Consider the following 15,821-nt stretch of genomic DNA (forward strand, 5'->3'; position numbering starts at 1 on the left):
ACCTGCCCCATCTACCTACCTGACCATGTACCTGACCTACCTGCCCTACCTGCCCCATCTACCTACCTGACCTGCCCCATCTACCTACCTGACCAGGTATCTACCTGCCCCATCTACCTACCTGACCATCTACCTACCTGACCAAGTATCTACCTGCCCCATCTACCTACCTGACCTGCCCCTCTACCTTCCTGACCATCTACCTACCTGACCAACTACCTACCTGACCAGGTATCTACCTGCCCCAACTACCTTCCTGACCAGGTAACTACCTACCTGACCAGGTAACTACCTGCCCCATCTACCTACCTGTCTGTCCCAGGTATCTACCTGACCAATAACTACCTACCTACCCGTCTGTCCCAGGTATCTACCTGACCAATAACTACCTACCTCCCGTCTGTCCCAGGTATCTACCTGACCAATAACTACCAGGTATCTACCTGACCAATAATCTACCTGTCCCCAGGTATCTATCTGACCAATAACTTCCTGATCCCAGTATCTACCTGTAACTACCTACCTGTCCCATGTATCTACCTGACCAATAACTAACCTACCGTCTGTCCCAGGTATCTACCTGACCAATAACTACCTACCTACCTGTCTGTCCCAGGTATCTACCTGACCAATAACTACCTACCTACCCGTCTGTCCCAGGTATCTACCTGACCAATAACTACCTACCTCCCCGTCTGTCCCAGGTATCTACCTGACCAATAACTACCTACCTGTCTGTCCCAGGTATCTACCTGACCAATAACTACCTACCTACCCGTCTGTCACAGGTATCTACCTGACCAATAACTACCTACCTGACCAGGTATCTACCTGACCAATAACTACCTACCTGTCTGTCCCATGTATCTACCTGACCAATAAACTACCTACCCGTCTGTCCCAGGTATCTACCTGACCAATCCCACCTGTCTGGTATCTACCTGACCAATAACTACCTACCTACCTGTCTGTCCCAGGTATCTACCTGACCAATAACTACCTACCTGTCTGTCCCAGGTATCTACCTGACCAATAACTACCTACCTACCCGTCTGTCCCAGGTATCTACCTGACCAATAACTACCTACCTGTCTGTCCCAGGTATCTACCTGACCGTCTGTCCCAGGTATCTACCTGACCAATAACTACCTACCTGTCTGTCCCAGGTATCTACCTGACCAATAACTACCTACCTGTCTGTCCCAGGTATCTACCTGACCAATAACTACCTACCTACCTCCCGTCTGTCCCAGGTATCTACCTGACCAATAACTACCTACCTCCCGTCTGTCCCAGGTATCTACCTGACCAATAAATAACTACCTACCCTACCCCGTCTGTCCCAGGTATCTACCTGACCAATAACTACCTACCTCCCGTCTGTCCCAGGTATCTACCTGACCAATAACTACCTACCTCCCCGTCTGTCCCAGGTATCTACCTGACCAATAACTACCTACCTGTCTGTCCCAGGTATCTACCTGACCAATAACTACCTACCGTCTGTCCCAGGTATCTACCTGACCAATAACCTACCTCCACGTCTCAGGGTATCTACCTGACCTGCTACCTACCTGTCTGTAACTGACCCTACCTACCCGTCTGTCCCAGGTATCTACCTGACCAATAACTACCTACCTACCCGTCTGTCCCAGGTATCTACCTGACCAATAACTACCTACCTACCCGTCTGTCCCAGGTATCTACCTGACCCTACCCGTCTGTCCCAGGTATCTACCTGACCAATAACTACCTACCTACCCGTCTGTCCCAGGTATCTACCTGACCAATAACTACCTACCTGTCTGTCCCAGGTATCTACCTGACCAATAACTACCTACCTGTCTGTCCCAGGTATCTATCTGACCAATAACTACCTACCTACCCGTCTGTCCCAGGTATCTACCTGACCAATAACTACCTACCTGTCTGTCCCACCGTCTGTCCCAGGTATCTACCTGACCAATAACTACCTACCTACCCGTCTGTCCCAGGTATCTACCTGACCAATAACTACCTCTACCGTCTGTCCCAGGTATCTACCTGACCAATAACTACCTACCTGTCTGTCCCAGGTATCTACCTGACCAATAACTACCTACCTGTCTGTCCCAGGTATCTACCTGACCTGTCTGTCCCAGGTATCTACCTAACTACCTACCTGTCTGTCCCAGGTATCTACCTGACCAATAACTACCTACCTGTCTGTCCCAGGTATCTATCTGACTACCAATAACTACCTACCTACCCGTCTGTCCCAGGTATCTACCTGACCAATAACCCTACCTGTCTGACCCAGGTATCTACCTGACCAATAAACCTACCTACCTGTCTGTCCCATGTATCTACCTGACCAATCTACCTGACTAACCTACCTACCCGTCTGTCCCAGGTATACCTGACCAATAACTACCTACCTGTCTGTCCCATAACTACCTGACCAATAACTACCTGTCTGTCCCAGGTATCTACCTGACCAATAACTACCTACCTGTCCCTGTCCCAGGTATCTACCTGACCAATAACTACCTACCTGTCTGTCCCAGGTATCTACCTGACCCTAACCTACCCGTCTGTCCCAGGTATCTACCTGACCAATAACTACCTACCCGTCTGTCCCAGGTATCTACCTGACCAATAACTACCTACCTGTCTGTCCCAGGTATCTACCTGACCAATAACTACCTACCTACCCGTCTGTCCCAGGTATCTACCTGACCAATAACTACCTACCTACCCGTCTGTCCCAGGTATCTACCTGACCAATAACTACCTACCTCCCCGTCTGTCCCAGGTATCTACCTGACCAATAACTAACCGTCTGTCCCAGGTAACTACCTACCTACCCGTCTGTCCCAGGTATCTACCTGACCAATAACTACCTACCTACCCGTCTGTCCCAGGTATCTACCTGACCAATAACTACCTACCTACCCGTCTGTCCCAGGTATCTACCTGACCAATAACTACCTACCTACCCGTCTGTCCCAGGTATCTACCTGACCAATAACTACCTACCTGTCTGTCCCAGGTATCTACCTGACCAATAACTACCTACCTACCCGTCTGTCCCAGGTATCTACCTGACCAATAACTACCTACCTCCCCGTCTGTCCCAGGTATCTACCTGACCAATAACTACCTACCTGTCTGTCCCAGGTATCTACCTGACCAATAACTACCTACCTACCCGTCTGTCCCAGGTACCTGACCAATAACTACCTACCTACCCGTCTGTCCCAGGTATCTACCTGACCCAATAACTACCTACCCGTCTGTCCCAGGTATCTACCTGACCAATAACTACCTACCTACCCGTCTGTCCCAGGTATCTACCTGACCAATAACTACCTACCCGTCTGTCCCAGGTATCTACCTGACCAATAACTACCTACCCTGTCTGTCCCAGGTATCTACCTGACCAATAACTACCTACCTACCCGTCTGTCCCAGGTATCTACCTGACCAATAACTACCTACCCGTCTGTCCCAGGTATCTACCTGACCAATAACTACCTACCTCCCCGTCTGTCCCAGGTATCTACCTGACCAATAACTACCTACCTACCCCGTCTGTCCCAGGTATCTACCTGACCAATAACTGTCTGTCCCAGGTACCTGACCAATAACTACCTACCTAGGTATCTACCTGACCAATAACTACCTACCTGTCTGTCCCAGGTATCTACCTGACCAATAACTACCTACCTACCGTCTGTCCCAGGTATCTACCTGACCAATAACTACCTACCTGTCTGTCCCAGGTATCTACCTGACCAATAACTACCTACCTGTCTGTCCCAGGTATCTACCTGACCAATAACTACCTACCGTCTGTCCCAGGTATCTACCTGACCAATAACTACCTACCTCCCCGTCTGTCCCAGGTATCTACCTGACCAATAACTACCTACCTACCCGTCTGTCCCAGGTATCTACCTGACCAATAACTACCTACCTACCCGTCTGTCCCAGGTATCTACCTGACCAATAACTACCTACCCGTCTGTCCCAGGTATCTACCTGACCAATAACTACCTACCTGTCTGTCCCAGGTATCTACCTGACCAATAACTACCTACCTGTCTGTCCCAGGTATCTACCTGACCAATAACTACCTACCTGTCTGTCCCAGGTATCTACCTGACCAATAACTACCTACCTACCCGTCTGTCCCAGGTATCTACCTGACCAGGTAACTACCTACCTACCCGTCTGTCCCAGGTATCTACCTGACCAATAACTACCTACCTGTCTGTCCCAGGTATCTACCTGACCAATAACTACCTACCTACCCGTCTGTCCCAGGTATCTACCTGACCATAACTACCTAACTACCAATTACCTACCTACCTGTCTGTCCCAGGTATCTACCTGACCAATAACTACCTATCTACCTGACCAATAACTACCCGTCTGTCCCAGGTATCTACCTGACCAATAACTACCACCCGTCTGTCCCAGGTATCTACCTGACCCTACCTCCCCGTCTGTCCCAGGTATCTACCTGACCAATAACTACCTACCTACCCCCGTCTGTCCCAGGTATCTACCTGACCAATAACTACCTACCTCCGTCTGTCCCAGGTATCTACCTACCTACCTACCCGTCTGTCCCAGGTATCTACCTGACCCAATAACTGACCCTACCTACCCCGTCTGTCCCAGGTATCTACCTGACCAATAACTACCTACCTACCCGTCTGTCCCAGGTATCTACCTGACCAATAACTACCTACCTCCCCGTCTGTCCCAGGTATCTACCTGACCAACCCGTCTGTAACTACCTGACAATAACTACCTACCTACCCGTCTGTCCCAGGTATCTACCTGACCAATAACTACCTACCTGTCTGTCCCATGTATCTACCTGACCAATAACTACCTACCTACCTGACCAATAACTACCTACCTCGTCTGTCCCAGGTATCTACCTGACCAATAACTACCTACCTACCCGTCTGTCCCAGGTATCTACCTGACCAACCCGTCTGTCCCAATCTACCTGACCAATAACTACCTACCCGCCTCCCAGGTATCTCTGACCAGGTAATCTACCTACCCGCCTGTCCCTCTACCTGACCAATAACTACCTACCTACCCGTCTGTCCCAGGTATCTACCTGACCAATAAACCATCCTCCCAGGTATCTAGACAGAGTATCTACCTGAGTCTGTCCCAGGGAACATGTATCTACCTGACCAATAACTTCCTGAAGAGACACGGTCCCAAAGAGCTGATCAACTGTCCTCAGTAAGAGGAGGAAAGTAGCAGAAATCACAGGAGAGATACAGCAGTACCAGAACCAGCCTTACTGTCTCAAGGTCCAGCAGGACATCAAGGTAGGCCAATCAAAACCAGCCTTACTGTCTCAAGGTCGGCCAATCCAAACCAGCCTTACTGTCTCAAGGTGCAGCAGGACATCAAGGTAGGCCAATCAAAACCAGCCTTACTGTCTCAAGGTCCAGCAGGACATCAAGGTAGGCCAATCAAAACCAGCCTTACTTTTTTCAATGTGCAGCAGGACATAATTTCTCTCCATCTCTCTCAACCTGTCCTAGTCCCTCTCTCCATCTCTCTCTACCTGTCCTAGTCCCTCTCTCCATCTCTCTCTCTACCTGTCCTAGTCCCTCTCTCCATCTCTCTCTACCTGTCCTAGTCCCTCTCTCCATCTCTCTCTACCTGTCCTAGTCCCTCTCTCTCTCCATCTCTCTCTCTACCTGTCCTAGTCCCTCTCTCCATATCCCTACCTATCCTAGTCCTTCTCAAAGAGCTCCAGGAGAGATACAGCAGTACCAGAACCAGCCTCTCTCTACCTGTCCTTGTCCTTCTCTCTCGTCTCTCTTTCCACCTGTCCTTGTCCCTTCTCTCTACCTGTCCAGCAGGACATTCAAAACCAGTCCTTCTCTCTACAGGACATCTCTCTCTCTACCTGTCCTAGTCCCTCTCTCTCTCCATCTCTCTCTCTACCTGTCCTAGTCCCTCTCTCCATATCCCTACCTATCCTAGTCCTTCTCTCTACCTGTCATAGTCCCTCTCTCTCTACCTGTCCTTGTCCTTCTCTCTCCGTCTCTCTTTCTACCTGTCCTAGTCTCTCTTTCTACCTGTCCTAGTCCCTCTCTCTACCTGTCCTAGTCCCTCTCTTTACCTGTCCTCTCTCTCTCTACCTGTCCTCTCTCTCTCTACCTGTCCTAGTCCCTCTTTCTACCTGTCCTAGTCCATCTCTTTCTACCTGTCCTAGTCCATCTCTCTCTACCTGTCCTAGTCCCTCTACCTGTCCCTACCTGTCCTAGTCCTTCTCTCTACCTGTCCTAGTCCCTCTCTCTCTACCTGTCCTTGTCCTTCTCTCTGTCTCTCTCTCTACCTGACCTAGTCCCTCTCTCCATCTCTCTCTACCTGTCCTAGTCCCTCTATCCATCTATCTCTACCTGTCCTAGTCCCTCTCTCTCTACCTGTCCCAGTCGTTCTCTCTTTACCTGTCCTAGTCTCTCTCTCTACCTGTCCTAGTCTCTCTCTCTCTCTCTCTCTACCTGCCCTAGTCTCTCTCTCCTTCCCCTGCACCATAACAACAGTGGTCACCTTGCCTTTGATCCACTCAAAGGGAATATTGTGAATCAGATGGCCTGTGTTTTTGTCCCAGAGGTTTTTTGAGAACCTGAACCCGATGGGCAGTCTGGGTGAGAAGGAGTTCTCTGACTATCTGTTCAACAAGTCTCAGGAGATAGAGCCTCGTAACTGCAAGCAGCCGCCACGATTCGTAAGTAACCAGATCAAACCTTCCGGTAGTGAGATGTGATTACTGATCATTGTTTCCGTGGAAACGCTGCTCGCTAATCAGTCAAACAGAGAGCATTTTTTTAATATATATTATCACTTTGTATTTAGCTGAAATGTAACATCAATGGGTGGTACGTAGGTACAAATCTGTCGTTCTGCCCCCTGAACAAGGCAGTTAACCCACTGTTCCCCGGTAGGCCGTCATTGAAAATTAAGAATTTGTTCTTAACTGACTTGCCTAGTTAAATAAAGGTCCCCCCAAAAAATGTGCATAAAATAAAAATGACAGATTTGTGTGATAGTGTGAGTTGTGCATGCTAACCCCAACTCTGTCATGACTTAATCCCCCTCTCTCTCTCTCTCTCTCTCTCCTCCAGCCCAGGAAGACCCTGTACCCCCTGAAGTCCCCGGGGATCCGGCCGGTGCGCACCTCTACGTCAGGGACCCTGAAGGGCCACCCCGTACCCCTGGAGAGAGAGCCCCCGCACAAGATCACCTTCAGGAGCATCGCTGAGACAGAGCATGAGACTTCTTACATAGCCTCGGTCCCCACCTCACCCAGCACCCCTACGCCCCCACAGTCTGCCTGCTCAGACCTCAGCTCTGTCTTCATGGAACCAGATCTCTATAGTGTTTATGGTGAGGCAGAGAGAGAGAGAGACACACACACACACACACACACACACACAGACATACACACACACACACAGACATACACACACCATTCAGTGATGTAAACACGTGGAAGATTATAATTGCGGAAGTTGAAGTGGATATAATTTGAGGTCTGTCTTCATTTTACAGGTGGCTCAACTTCTCTCTGTGGCCATTTTATATCAGGTGGAAACTCCATATTCTGTTCTGTTCTCCTCCCGCCCTCAAGTGAGTGTCACTGTTATCGCTGTACGATGAGGTGTGTCTGTCTGTGTTTAGGATTTAGGAAACAGAGCTTCTTTAGCTGGACAAACAAGAACACAGCCTTCCTATGGAGTAGACTGGGTTCTGGTAGACTGGGTTCTGGTGTCTGGTAGACTGGGTTCTGGTAGACTGGGTTCTGGTGTCTGGTAGACTGGGTTCTGGTGTCTGGTAGACTGGGTTCTGGTAGACTGGGTTCTGGTGTCTGGTAGACTGGGTTCTGGTAGACTGGGGTCTGGTAGACTGGGTTAATGGGGTCTGGTAGACTGGGTTAATGGGGTCTGGTAGACTGGGTTAATGGGGTCTGGTAGACTGGGTTAATGGGGTCTGGTAGACTGGGTTAATGGGTTCTGGTAGACTGGGTTAATGGGGTCTGGTAGACTGGGTTAATGGGTTCTGGTAGACTGGGTTAATGGGTTCTGGTAGACTGGGTTAATGGGTTCTGGTAGACTGGGTTAATGGGGTCTGGTAGACTGGGTTAATGGGGTCTGGTAGACTGGGTTAATGGGGTCTGGTAGACTGGGTTAATGGGGTCTGGTAGACTGGGTTAATGGGGTCTGGTAGACTGGGTTAATGGGGTCTGGTAGACTGGGTTAATGGGTTCTGGTAGACTGGGTTAATGGGGTCTGGTAGACTGGGTTAATGGGGTCTGGTAGATTGGGTTAATGGGGTCTGGTAGACTGGGTTAATGGGGTCTGGTAGACTGGGTTAATGGGGTCTGGTAGACTGGGTTAATGGGTTCTGGTAGACTGGGTTAATGGGGTCTGGTAGACTGGGTTTAATGGGGTCTGGTAGACTGGGTGGTCGTGCTCCACATTTAGTGTGAGTAACCTGGGTAGGGTGAGTAACCTGGGTAGGGTGAGTAACCTGGGTAGTGTGAGTAACCTGGGTAGTGTGAGTAACCTGGGTAGTGTGAGTAACCTGGGTAGTGTGAGTAACCTGGGTAGTGTGAGTAACCTGGGTAGTGTGAGTAACCTGGGTAGGGTGAGTAACCTGGGTAGGGTGACCTGTGTATGTATATTTTGCATATCCCACTCCCCTGAGACCCTCAGAGTTGGGACACATCCCCCAGCCCGTTCCCCCCAGCCCGTTCTCCCCCCAGCCCGTTCTCCCCCAGCCCGTTCTCCCCCCAGCCCGTTCTCCCCCAGCCCGTTCTCCCCCAGCCCGTTCTCCCCAGCCCCCGTTCTCCCCAGCCCGTTTTCCCCCAGCCCGTTTCCCCCAGCCCGTTTCCCCCAGCCCGTTTCCCCCAGCCCGTTTCCCCCAGCCCGTTTCCCCCAGCCCGTTTCCCCAGCCCGCTTTTCCCCAGCCCGTTCTCCCCCAGCCCGTTCTCCCCAGCCCGTTCTCCCCCAGCCCGTTCTCCCCCAGCCCGTTCTCCCCCAGCCCGTTTCCCCCAGCCCGTTCCCCAGCCCGCTTCTCCCCAGCCCCCCAGCCCGTTTCCCAGCCCCCCCAGCCCGTTCTCCCCCAGCCCGTTCTCCCCCAGCCCGTTCTCCCCCAGCCCGTTTCCCCCCAGCCCGTTTCTGATAACTTTGTGACAACTGCTGGTGTAAAAAGGGCTTTATAAATACATTTGATTGATTGATTGATTGATTGATTGACTATACCTATGTGTAGAGTTCCACTCAGTGTCTTGTGGAAGCCTTCACCAGCTAGGAGAGGAGTTACTGAAGCCCCCTCCACTTCCCCCTCGCAGGAAGGATGCTTTCTCTGAGACCAAGGTAACATACACACACCGTGCAATTTCAAGTTTTGTGTTTTTTGTGAAATGGAAGGATTGTTTTACTGGGGTCAAGATAACACACACTTAGTACAGTACACCTTTCCAGATGTTTCTCTGAGTTAGTCCATCTGATTGGTTCTCAACACTGACTCCTGTTAGACTAACTACTAAAAGACAATCTGATTGGTTCTCAACACTGACTCCTGTTAGACTAACTACTAAAAGACAATCTGATTGGTTCTCAACACTGACTCCTGTTAGACTAACTACTAAAAGACAATCTGATTGGTTCTCAACACTGACTCCTGTTAGACTAACTACTAAAAGACAATCTGATTGGTTCTCAACACTGACTCCTGTTAGACTAACTACTAAAAGACAATCTGATTGGTTCTCAACACTGACTCCTGTTAGACTAACTACTAAAAGACAATCTGATTGGTTCTCAACACTGACTCCTGTTAGACTAACTACTAAAAGACAATCTGATTGGTTCTCAACACTGACTCCTGTTAGACTAACTACTAAAAGACAATCTGATTGGTTCTCAACACTGACTCCTGTTAGACTAACTACTAAAAGACAATCTGATTGGTTCTCAACTCTGACTCCTGTTAGACTAACTACTAAAAGACAATCTGATTGGTTCTCAACACTGACTCCTGTTAGACTAACTACTAAAAGACAATCTGATTGGTTCTCAACACTGACTCCTGTTAGACTAACTACTAAAAGACAATCTGATTGGTTCTCAACACTGACTCCTGTTAGACTAACTACTAAAAGACAATCTGATTGGTTCTCAACTCTGACTCCTGTTTAATAATATATTTCTCTTTGTTTATCTGACTTTGACCCTCCTGTGTTTTGTAGTTGAGTTCCAGGTCCAAAGGTCCCCCAGCCATCCCCCCCAGACTGCCCCCTCCTCTTCCCAGGGTCCAGCCCCGCACCCCAGTCTACAACGGCCTCAGCGACGGCCCCCTCCCCAGCAGCCCCCCACCTCCACCCCCCGGGACCCCCAGCCAGACACCCTCCCCGTCCCCAGAAGCCACCAGAGATCTTCATTAACTACCCCGAACCTCCAACCCTCCCCCTCGGCCGCTTCCACTGGGATTTTGGCAGTTCCCCTCCACCCCTGGAACGCCCCGGGTTCCCCCTCGCCCCGTGTCCCCGACGGAGCTGCCTGCTCAGCGCCAGCCAGAACAGTCTCTGTCCACTCCCCCTGCCCATCATGGCCCCACCTGTACCTCCCCGCCACAACTCCTCCTCCCAGCTCCCCAAACTTCCCCCAAAGACCTACAAGAGGGAGCTGTTGTCACCCCCTTTACAGAGCCTCTCATTGGTGGAGAGCACAGAGGGTAGCCAATGAGGAGCCTCCTTGCTTCTTTTGTTGTTTCCTTCTCATCACGGCTGCTGCTCCACACAAACTGTATCATACTATGACCTCATGACACAGAGCGATTTAAAAACAAACTAATCAGGATTCTTTTTTTTTTTTAAGCTACTGATCGTAACAAAGACTCCAAAACCCCTCCTACTCATCTCCTACATTGACCAATCACAACACGGCCACTCCTCTCAGGGTATCAGTAGCCCCACCTTCATTTCAAGCCCTCTGTGCCAATGGGAAATCCACACCAGTGTGCCAGCCAATGAACAAGGAGCCCCAAGACACTGGCTCCTCCTCCTCTGTATGTGCAGTACCCGTCACACACCTGTACACAACATTGACTGTAATTTTCTTCATATAGATATTCCACTCTGTACTGGAGTGGACAGGACAGTATGCCGTAGTCCAGTAGTAACTCTCCTACCTAGAGACACTGCTGAACCCAGAAAGGAGAGGGCCATGTCCTCTTCAGCCTGTCCTGGTGGTTGGGGACTATACAGACCACCATGACACTTCCATCGGCATGGACTGCTTTGTGTGGATCTATGGGCATTGTTGCGTTGGCACACGGTCGTGTTGCGAACGCCATTCACTCGTTCACCCCAGGAGTCAGTCCTCTTGTCCTGTGGTTCTCGGACGGACGGACCATCAGACGGACTCCACTCTGGACCGTACAAGACCTCAATGCTCTTTTATCATCGAACTAATCAAACACACATTTACTGTGGTTCTAAGTGTTGGAAGTTCTCCTCGTGAGGCTCCTCCCATCTGTGTCGACTCCCACCTTTTAGTGACCAGTCCTATGTTCTGCAGGGGGTCATATAAGGGATTCATGTTTTGAGGAATGACTAACTAAAAATGGACTGTGGATATTTCCATCCAGTCGTTCAGACATTACCAACCTGATCGTTGTCACACTGAAATCCTTCCCCTCCTTTGTTTGTTTGTTGGTCTCCACTGTGCACTGAACTGAGTAGAGCTGTGACTGTAATGGGTGTGTTACTGTGTGGTACAGGAGGATCATGTAGCCCAGGACATGGGGTCCTTGCTGTAGTTGGTAGCTACATCCAGCCCTGCTGGTCCTAGAATTACCCTCCATTTCAGATGTTGCCTTTGACCCCACAGCACTGACCTCTGTGGGCCTCTGCTAGAGGGATGGGTGGTGTGTGTTCGCTCCACCCTCTGCTAGTGGGACAGGTGGTGTGTGTTCGCTCCACCCTCTGCTAGAGGGATGGGTGGTGTGTGTTCGCTCCACCCTCTGCTAGTGGGACAGGTGGTGTGTGTTCGCTCCACCCTCTGCTAGAGGGACAGGTGGTGTGTGTTCGCTCCACCCTCTGCTAGTGGGACAGGTGGTGTGTGTTCGCTCCACCCTCTGCTAGTGGGACAGGTGGTGTGTGTTCGCTCCACCCTCTGCTAGTGGGACAGGTGGTGTGTGTTCGCTCCACCCTCTGCTAGTGGGACAGGTGGTGTGTGTTCGCTCCACTTGCACATAAAGCTTGGTCAACGTTTGTTGTGTCTACCCTTTTTTTAGTCATATGATGGATATCAAAGAGCTCCGATCTCGGAAAAGGATTTGACGACAACCTTGATATCTCTTCTCCTCTGCCCTCTCCTCTGAGATATCTCTTCTTCTCTACCCTCTCCTCTGAGATATCTCTTCTTCTCTGCCCTCTCCTCTGAGATATCTCTTCTTCTCTGCCCTCTCCTCTGAGATATCTCTTCTTCTCTGCCCTCTCCTCTGAGATATCTCTTCTTCTCTGCCCTCTCCTCTGAGATATCTCTTCTTCTCTGCCCTCTCCTCTGAGATATCTCTTCTTCTCTGCCCTCTCCTCTGAGATATCTCTTCTTCTCTGCCCTCCCCTCTCTCTTCTCTGCCCTCTCCACTCTCTCTTCTCTGCCCTCTCCACTCTCTCTTCTCTGCCCTCTCCACTCTCTCTTCTCTGCCCTCTCCACTCTCTCTTCTCTGCCCTCTCCACTCTCTCTTCTCTGCCCTCTCCACTCTCTCTTCTCTGCCCTCTCCACTCTCTCTTCTCTGCCCTCTCCACTCTCTCTTCTCTGCCCTCTCCACTCTCTCTTCTCTGCCCTCTCCACTCTCTCTTCTCTGCCCTCTCCACTGTCTCTTCTCTGCCCTCTCCTCTGCCAGTGACGTGGTGACAACAGCAGCCAGACCTTTATCTGTCCAGGGTAGCGAGCAGATTGCAACATGCTAATGTGAGGCTTCGTTGGCAGTTACATGGTAGTCACTGTTTGGTGTAAGGTCAGATCGACCAGCCTTGTCCATACTTCCCTCAAAAACCAATGTCCTCTTGTCTAGTTGCAAGGGGGTTTGTTTGAACTTTAGAAAATGCAGCGTAATTAAAAAATTAAATAATAATAATTGCTCCATGAAGTAAATCCAACATTGTGTATGCCGCCATCTTGTCAATTGCAAATAAAGGAATATTTTCTCAATTTGAGTTCTGAGCAATTAAATGCTGTGTAGGGGGGGGGTCAAACAGGAAGTAATTCAGATCAAGCCCGAACTGTGAGATGTAGTAGGGAGTTGTAGTTTTCCAACAAGCCAATATTCTACATAGATTAGCGGGCCGGAAACGTAGTAATGAACTACAATTCCCATAATCCATTGCACGCCTACTTGTCCAGTCTGTGGGCAGACCAGAGAGCGAAAGGAGACGTAGTTCAATCTGAGGGATTGAGAACAACTGCTTCGTCAGGTATCTCTACCTGAAACTACCTGATCTAAGTGATTGATAGTTGGCATAAAAATATACCTTATTTCCTTTGAAGAATGAGTAAAATAGTGATCAGACTGCAGCTTTATAGACATGAGATGAGGCTGGTCATCAAACAAAACCAATGTATGCAACTTTACTACAGTAATGTGAATAGACGATGGTTAGTCAGTAATGGGCATTCACTACCATCAAGGGACTATGTATGTTTTCACATAATGCATTTCATGTTTGGTTTTTTGTTTTGTTTTTTTAAAGATGGAAACTGAAAATATATTTTTTAATAAATATTTATATAATTGTACAAAAACCGAACCGACAGCTCAGCACTACTATTCAAACAAACCCCTTGCAACTACACATGGACGTTTCAAACACATTGATTGGTTGGTCGAACATTCTCTGTGCTAAGCCAATCAGTACCTACCTAATAATAACACACATCAGCCAGCTGGAACAGAGTAATGGTCTGACCAGGGGATCTTTTTTAATAGTCCTCTCCAGAGGTGTATTCACTAGGAACCAAACCGATGCAAGCGGGATGAGACCTACCTGAATTTGTCCAATAGAAACTCTTGTTTCATAATGTCGCATAAGGTTTTCTGTTGCAAGGTTGTTGTTGTGTTTTGCTAATGAATACATCCCTAAAAAGCCAAGATGACGTCTTAAATGAAACTAATCACCCCAAGTTAAAAATGTGTCCTATCTGTCCAACACTACAGACTTGTTAGTACCATCATCCCCAGTTACTGTACCAGCCTTCTGGTTCTGTATGGAAATTCTACATTGGAGGCATCACATGTAGCAACCCCACCAAAGCCTGGGACAAAGAGGATAGCTCCCCTAGTGGACAAACTGGGAATTGGCTCCACAGCTCCCCCAGTGGACAAACGGGGAATTGGCTCCCCCAGTGGACAAACGGGGAATTGGCTCCACGGCTCCCCCAGTGGACAAACGGGGAATTGGCTCCACAGCTCCCCCAGTGGACAAACGGGGAATTGGCTCCACAGCTCCCCAGTGGCTGTTTGAAATATCTGTATTCACAGAGAGGGTAGCCTGCTTCTGTTAGCGAGAAGTCCTTGTCCTCTCAAGAAATACCTTTTTTAATTTGAAGACTGAAACAACACATGCATCGTGCTCGGATGTGCCTTTTTATTTAGTTTTCTATTTGACAGAGTAGAGGCAAAAGGTGTCTAATGCTATTAAAAAGAAATCCTAAATAAGGTTTCCTATGTAATGCTTAGAACAAAAGCTATACACTAGAAAAACTGTACACGTTTGTGGATGCTGTGTATGTATACACTAACTAAATAATTTGCATAAAGTGACTTCTCGGTTGTATTACATATACCACTCCCCCCTCCCACCCCACGTTGCCTAACTGTCCAATACTGCTATGGTCAGATAACAGGTCACTGTGTCTCTAACTTACCTCCCCCCAGGCTAGAATCTAAACCCTGGGACTTAAACAGAATGAAGCCATGTCTTCTGACCCTAGCCTGAGTTCTAGCCTGGCTTGTGCTGTCTTGCCAACTCTTCTGTATTATTGTCACACTACGTACGTCCTGTTGTTTTTTTTGTTTTTGTATGTTGGCAAGACGACACATGCAGATCTGGGACTCAGGCTAATTTCTCCCTCCCAGCTAGTGTAAAGGAACAAAAGGGTTGTGTCACAAATTGCACCCTATTTCCTATGTAGTGCAGTAATACCCTATGGGCCCTGGCCAAAAGTGTGTGTGTATATATATATATATATATATATACATACTCACTCAGAGGCCAGTTTACTGTGGCTTGCTATATAAAGCAGGCAGACGGGCATCGAGACATTCAGTTACTGTTGGCTTGAGCGTTAGGTCACTGGTTTTGCCCATTCTAAGCGGGTGGTAAGATCATCGGTGTCAGAAACGTCCGGCCTCGTTTGGCTCTGTCGGTGTATTTTAGGTTTAAAAATACTCCTGAAGTTAAGTCAATTCCACATTGAAATTTGAGACTTACATTTTTCTTATTAAGGGAAAATGATCGACCCCCTACACACAATGTCCATTAATTAGGGTCTGCTAAATGATGTAGTATACCACTCAGGTTTAAATGAAATAGTTTCTATCCAGCAGCTCTAACATGTTAGCCCTAGCTACCTCACTGGAAAATCAAACCAATCTGGTACACAGGGTATAGTGGGGGTAGGTTTATTTGGGTTCATAACTCAAGTTGTCATTCCCTAGGTGAAATGAGCTACTCTAGTTTGAATACGTTAAAGCCCCAAATATCTGGATGTATAACACACATG

At 48.8% G+C, this 15,821-nt stretch overlaps 1 pseudogene; it reads left to right on the forward strand.

The window, feature by feature from the left end:
- The window catches only part of LOC115115841 (son of sevenless homolog 2-like), a 64,902-nt pseudogene extending 50,047 nt beyond the window's left edge, over positions 1-14,855 (forward strand).
- The last annotated feature ends 966 nt before the right edge of the window (positions 14,856-15,821 follow it).

The sequence above is a fragment of the Oncorhynchus nerka genome, linkage group LG12 (assembly GCF_034236695.1).
Source record: "Oncorhynchus nerka isolate Pitt River linkage group LG12, Oner_Uvic_2.0, whole genome shotgun sequence".
Lineage (NCBI taxonomy): Eukaryota > Metazoa > Chordata > Actinopteri > Salmoniformes > Salmonidae > Oncorhynchus > Oncorhynchus nerka.